Genomic DNA, 6433 nt, shown 5'->3' with positions numbered 1-6433 from the left:
ACATAATAAGTTGCACGGACTCACTCTGTGTGCAATAATAGTGTTCAACATTATTTGTTTAATTGACTGCTTCATCGCTGTTCCCCACACACATATAATTATCTGTAAGGTCCCTCAGTCGAGCAATGAATTTCCAAAACACAGATTCAACCACAGAGACCAGGGAGGTTTTCCAATGCCTTGGAAAGAAGGGCACCTATTGATAGATGGCTTTAAAAAAAAAATCAGACATTGAATTTGTAAGTCGCTCTGGATAAGAGCGTCTGCTAAATGACTTAAATGTAAATGTAATATCCCTTTGAGCAACATGGTGAAGTTCTTAATTACACTTTGGATGGTGTATCAATACACCCAGTCACTACCAAGAATTACAGGTATCACCTCTTGCACTGAGATGCAGTGGTTTAGATGGCTGTGCCACTCGGGAGCCTGAGTGTTTTGGGTTGTAATCGTTAATGACTGGGGAGGTGGTCAGGATAAAAATATATATAAGTAATTGGATTTAAGTGCAGGCAAAATCCTAGATGAAAACCTGGTTCAGTCTGCTTTTCACCAGACAATGGTGAGATGAATTCACCTTTCAACAGGACAATGGTGAGATGAATTCACCTTTCACCAGACAATGGTGAGATGAATTCACCTTTCAACAGGACAATGGTGAGATGAATTCACCTTTCAACAGGACAATGGTGAGATGAATTCACCTTTCAACAGGACAATGGTGAGATGAATTCACCTTTCAACAGGACAATGGTGAGATGAATTCACCTTTCAACAGGACAAAGGTGAGATGAATTCACCTTTCAACAGGACAACGGTGAGATGAATTCATCTTTCACCAGACAATGGTGAGATGAATTCACCTTTCAACAGGACAATGGTGAGATGAATTCACCTTTCACCAGACAATGGTGAGATGAATTCACCTTTCAACAGGACAACGGTGAGATGAATTCACCTTTCAACAGGACAATGGTGAGATGAATTCACCTTTCAACAGGACAATGGTGAGATGAATTCACCTTTCAACAGGACAATGGTGAGATGAATTCACCTTTCAACAGGACAACGGTGAGATGAAATCACCTTTCAACAGGACAATGGTGAGATGAATTCACATTTCAACAGGACAATGGTGAGATGAATTCACCTTTCAACAGGACAATGGTGAGATGAATTCACCTTTCAACAGGACAATGGTGAGATGAATTCACCTTTCAACAGGACAATGGTGAGATGAATTCACCTCTCACCAGACAAGAACCTAAAACACCAGGATTCTACACTGGAGCTGATTACCAAGACGACAGTGAATGTTCCTGATTGGACGAGTTACAGTTAAAAAAAAAATCTGCTTTAAAATCTACGGCCAGACTTGTAAACAGTTGCCTAGCAACGATCAATACCAATTTAACAGATAATAATAATGGGTGGTTCAAAGCTCTTAGAGATTTACCCAGAAAGACTAACACCTGTAATCAATCTTAGAGATTTACCCAGAAAGACTAACACCTGTAATCAATCTTAGAGATTTACCCAGAAAGACTAACACCTGTAATCAATCTTAGAGATTTACCCAGAAAGACTAACACCTGTAATCAATCTTAGAGACCTACCCAGAAAGACTAACACCTGTAATCACTCTTAGAGATTTACCCAGAAAGACTAACACCTGTAATCAATCTTAGAGATTTACCCAGAAAGACTAACACCTGTAATCAATCTTAGAGATTTACCCAGAAAGACTAACACCTGTAATCAATCTTAGAGACTTACCCAGAAAGACTAACACCTGTAATCAATCTTAGAGACTTACCCAGAAAGACTAACACCTGTAATCAATCTTAGAGATTTACCCAGAAAGACTAACACCTGTAATCAATCTTAGAGATTTACCCAGAAAGACTCACAGCTGTAATCAATCTTAGAGATTTACCCAGAAAGACTAACACCTGTAATCAATCTTAGAGATTTACCCAGAAAGACTAACACCTGTAATCAATCTTAGAGACCTACCCAGAAAGACTAACACCTGTAATCACTCTTAGAGATTTACCCAGAAAGACTAACACCTGTAATCAATCTTAGAGATTTACCCAGAAAGACTAACACCTGTAATCAATCTTAGAGATTTACCCAGAAAGACTAACACCTGTAATCAATCTTAGAGACTTACCCAGAAAGACTAACACCTGTAATCAATCTTAGAGACTTACCCAGAAAGACTAACACCTGTAATCAATCTTAGAGATTTACCCAGAAAGACTAACACCTGTAATCAATCTTAGAGATTTACCCAGAAAGACTCACAGCTGTAATCAATCTTAGAGATTTACCCAGAAAGACTAACACCTGTAATCAATCTTAGAGATTTACCCAGAAAGACTAACACCTGTAATCAATCTTAGAGATTTACCCAGAAAGACTAACACCTGTAATCAATCTTAGAGATTTACCCAGAAAGACTAACACCTGTAATCAATCTTAGAGATTTACCCAGAAAGACTAACACCTGTAATCAATATTAGAGACTTACCCAGAAAGACTAACACCTGTAATCAATCTTAGAGATTTACCCAGAAAGACTCACACCTGTAATCAATCTTAGAGATTTACCCAGAAAGACTAACACCTGTAATCAATCTTAGAGATTTACCCAGAAAGACTAACACCTGTAATCAATCTTAGAGATTTACCCAGAAAGACTAACATCTGTAATCAATCTTAGAGATTTACCCAGAAAGACTAACACCTGTAATCAATCTTAGAGATTTACCCAGAAAGACTCACACCTGTAATCAATCTTAGAGATTTACCCAGAAAGACTAACATCTGTAATCAATCTTAGAGATTTACCCAGAAAGACTAACATCTGTAATCAATCTTAGAGATTTACCCAGAAAGACTAACACCTGTAATCAATCTTAGAGATTTACCCAGAAAGACTAACACCTGTAATCAATCTTAGAGATTTACCCAGAAAGACTAACACCTGTAATCAATCTTAGAGATTTACCCAGAAAGACTAACACCTGTAATCAATCTTAGAGATTTACCCAGAAAGACTAACACCTGTAATCAATCTTAGAGATTTACCCAGAAAGACTCACACCTGTAATCAATCTTAGAGATTTACCCAGAAAGACTAACACCTGTAATCAATCTTAGAGATTTACCCAGAAAGACTAACACCTGTAATCAATCTTAGAGATTTACCCAGAAAGACTAACACCTGTAATCAATCTTAGAGACTTACCCAGAAAGACTCACAGCTGTAATCAATCTTAGAGATTTACCCAGAAAGACTAACATCTGTAATCAATATTAGAGATTTACCCAGAAAGACTCACAGCTGTAATCAATCTTAGAGACTTACCCAGAAAGACTAACACCTGTAATCAATCTTAGAGATTTACCCAGAAAGACTAACACCTGTAATCAATCTTAGAGATTTACCCAGAAAGACTAACACCTGTAATCAATCTTAGAGATTTACCCAGAAAGACTAACACCTGTAATCAATCTTAGAGACTTACCCAGAAAGACTAACACCTGTAATCAATCTTAGAGATTTACCCAGAAAGACTAACACCTGTAATCAATCTTAGAGACTTACCCAGAAAGACTAACATCTGTAATCAATCTTAGAGATTTACCCAGAAAGACTAACACCTGTAATCAATCTTAGAGATTTACCCAGAAAGACTAACACCTGTAATCAATCTTAGAGACTTACCCAGAAAGACTAACACCTGTAATCAATCTTAGAGATTTACCCAGAAAGACTAACACCTGTAATCAATCTTAGAGATTTACCCAGAAAGACTAACACCTGTAATCAATCTTAGAGACTTACCCAGAAAGACTCACAGCTGTAATCACTCTTAGAGACTTACCCAGAAAGACTAACACCTGTAATCAATCTTAGAGACTTACCCAGAAAGACTAACACCTGTAATCAATCTTAGAGATTTACCCAGAAAGACTAACACCTGTAATCAATCTTAGAGATTTACCCAGAAAGACTAACATCTGTAATCAATCTTAGAGATTTACCCAGAAAGACTAACACCTGTAATCAATCTTAGAGATTTACCCAGAAAGACTAACACCTGTAATCAATCTTAGAGATTTACCCAGAAAGACTAACACCTGTAATCAATCTTAGAGATTTACCCAGAAAGACTAACACCTGTAATCAATCTTAGAGACTTACCCAGAAAGACTAACACCTGTAATCAATCTTAGAGATTTACCCAGAAAGACTAACACCTGTAATCAATCTTAGAGATTTACCCAGAAAGACTCACACCTGTAATCAATCTTAGAGACTTACCCAGAAAGACTAACACCTGTAATCAATCTTAGAGACTTACCCAGAAAGACTAACATCTGTAATCAATCTTAGAGATTTACCCAGAAAGACTCACAGCTGTAATCACTCTTAGAGACTTACCCAGAAAGACTAACACCTGTAATCAATCTTAGAGACCTACCCAGAAAGACTAACATCTGTAATCAATCTTAGAGATTTACCCAGAAAGACTAACACCTGTAATCAATCTTAGAGATTTACCCAGAAAGACTAACAGCTGTAATCAATCTTAGAGACTTACCCAGAAAGACTAACACCTGTAATCAATCTTAGAGACTTACCCAGAAAGACTAACACCTGTAATCAATCTTAGAGATTTACCCAGAAAGACTAACACCTGTAATCAATCTTAGAGATTTACCCAGAAAGACTAACACCTGTAATCAATCTTAGAGATTTACCCAGAAAGACTAACACCTGTAATCAATCTTAGAGATTTACCCAGAAAGACTAACACCTGTAATCAATCTTAGAGACTTACCCAGAAAGACTAACACCTGTAATCAATCTTAGAGATTTACCCAGAAAGACTAACACCTGTAATCAATCTTAGAGACTTACCCAGAAAGACTCACAGCTGTAATCAATCTTAGAGACTTACCCAGAAAGACTAACACCTGTAATCAATCTTAGAGATTTACCCAGAAAGACTAACACCTGTAATCAATCTTAGAGATTTACCCAGAAAGACTAACATCTGTAATCAATCTTAGAGACTTACCCAGAAAGACTAACACCTGTAATCAATCTTAGAGATTTACCCAGAAAGACTAACACCTGTAATCAATCTTAGAGATTTACCCAGAAAGACTAACACCTGTAATCAATCTTAGAGACCTACCCAGAAAGACTAACACCTGTAATCAATCTTAGAGATTTACCCAGAAAGACTAACACCTGTAATCAATCTTAGAGACTTACCCAGAAAGACTAACACCTGTAATCAATCTTAGAGACCTACCCAGAAAGACTAACACCTGTAATCAATCTTAGAGATTTACCCAGAAAGACTAACACCTGTAATCAATCTTAGAGACTTACCCAGAAAGACTAACACCTGTAATCAATCTTAGAGATTTACCCAGAAAGACTCACAGCTGTAATCAATCTTAGAGACCTACCCAGAAAGACTAACATCTGTAATCAATATTAGAGACTTACCCAGAAAGACTAACACCTGTAATCAATCTTAGAGATTTACCCAGAAAGACTCACAGCTGTAATCAATCTTAGAGACCTACCCAGAAAGACTAACACCTGTAATCAATCTTAGAGATTTACCCAGAAAGACTAACACCTGTAATCAATCTTAGAGATTTACCCAGAAAGACTAACACCTGTAATCAATCTTAGAGACTTACCCAGAAAGACTAACACCTGTAATCAATCTCAGAGACTTACCCAGAAAGACTAACAGCTGTAATCAATCTTAGAGACTTACCCAGAAAGACTAACACCTGTAATCAATCTCAGAGACTTACCCAGAAAGACTAACAGCTGTAATCGCTGCCAAAGGTGATTCTAACATCTATTGACTTAGGGTGTGTGAATTCTTATGTACATGAGATATTTCTGTATTTCATTTTCAATACATTTGCAAAAATGTCTAAAAATATATTTTTTCTCCACTTTGTCATGATGGGGTATTGTGTGTAGATGGATGAGAATAAAAATATATTTTTCTCTCCACTTTGTCATGATGGGGTATTGTGTGTAGATGGATGAGAATAAAAATATATTTTTCTCTCCACTTTGTCATGATGGGGTATTGTGTGTAGATGGATGAGAATAAAAATATATTTTTCTCTCCACTTTGTCATGATGGGGTATTGTGTGTAGATGGATGACAATAAAAATATATTTAATCCATTTTGAATTCAGGGCTGTAACACAACAAAATGTGGAATAAATCAAGGGTTATGAATACTCTCTGAAGGCACGGTATATTTAGGGTTCTGATGGGGTGTGGACAGTGGAACTAAGCTCATGAGGTGTTTAGAAGTTATATTCTTCAACAATCAATGGGTCCTTCTGTAGCTCAGTTGGTAGAGCATGGCG

The 6433-nt window shown here is 36.9% G+C and overlaps 1 protein-coding gene across 50 annotated transcripts in view; it reads right to left on the bottom strand.

Annotated features, from left to right (window-relative positions):
* The window catches only part of LOC127922281 (octapeptide-repeat protein T2-like), a 14056-nt gene extending 7763 nt beyond the window's left edge, over window positions 1-6293 (bottom strand). For 31 of the 50 annotated variants that reach the window (XM_052505945.1, XM_052505944.1, XM_052505926.1 and 28 more), the window contains exons 1-5: window positions 3393-6293; window positions 1151-3312; window positions 927-1054; window positions 641-768; window positions 1-609 (exon numbers count right to left, since the gene is read on the bottom strand). The exon at window positions 1-609 is cut by the window's left edge and continues 6469 nt beyond it. The gene's annotated coding sequence lies outside the window, so the exon portion shown is untranslated. Of the gene's footprint in view, window positions 610-640; window positions 769-863; window positions 1119-1150; window positions 3313-3392 lie in introns of those variants that run through there. The other 19 variants (XM_052505951.1, XM_052505955.1, XM_052505940.1 and 16 more) reach the window with 19 other exon arrangements.
* Window positions 6294-6433: the final 140 nt, after the last annotated feature.

Source organism: Oncorhynchus keta, unplaced genomic scaffold, assembly GCF_023373465.1.
Source record: "Oncorhynchus keta strain PuntledgeMale-10-30-2019 unplaced genomic scaffold, Oket_V2 Un_contig_2511_pilon_pilon, whole genome shotgun sequence".
Lineage (NCBI taxonomy): Eukaryota > Metazoa > Chordata > Actinopteri > Salmoniformes > Salmonidae > Oncorhynchus > Oncorhynchus keta.
Note: the sequence above shows the minus strand (reverse complement) of the source record. Positions and strands in the feature narration are given on the sequence as shown.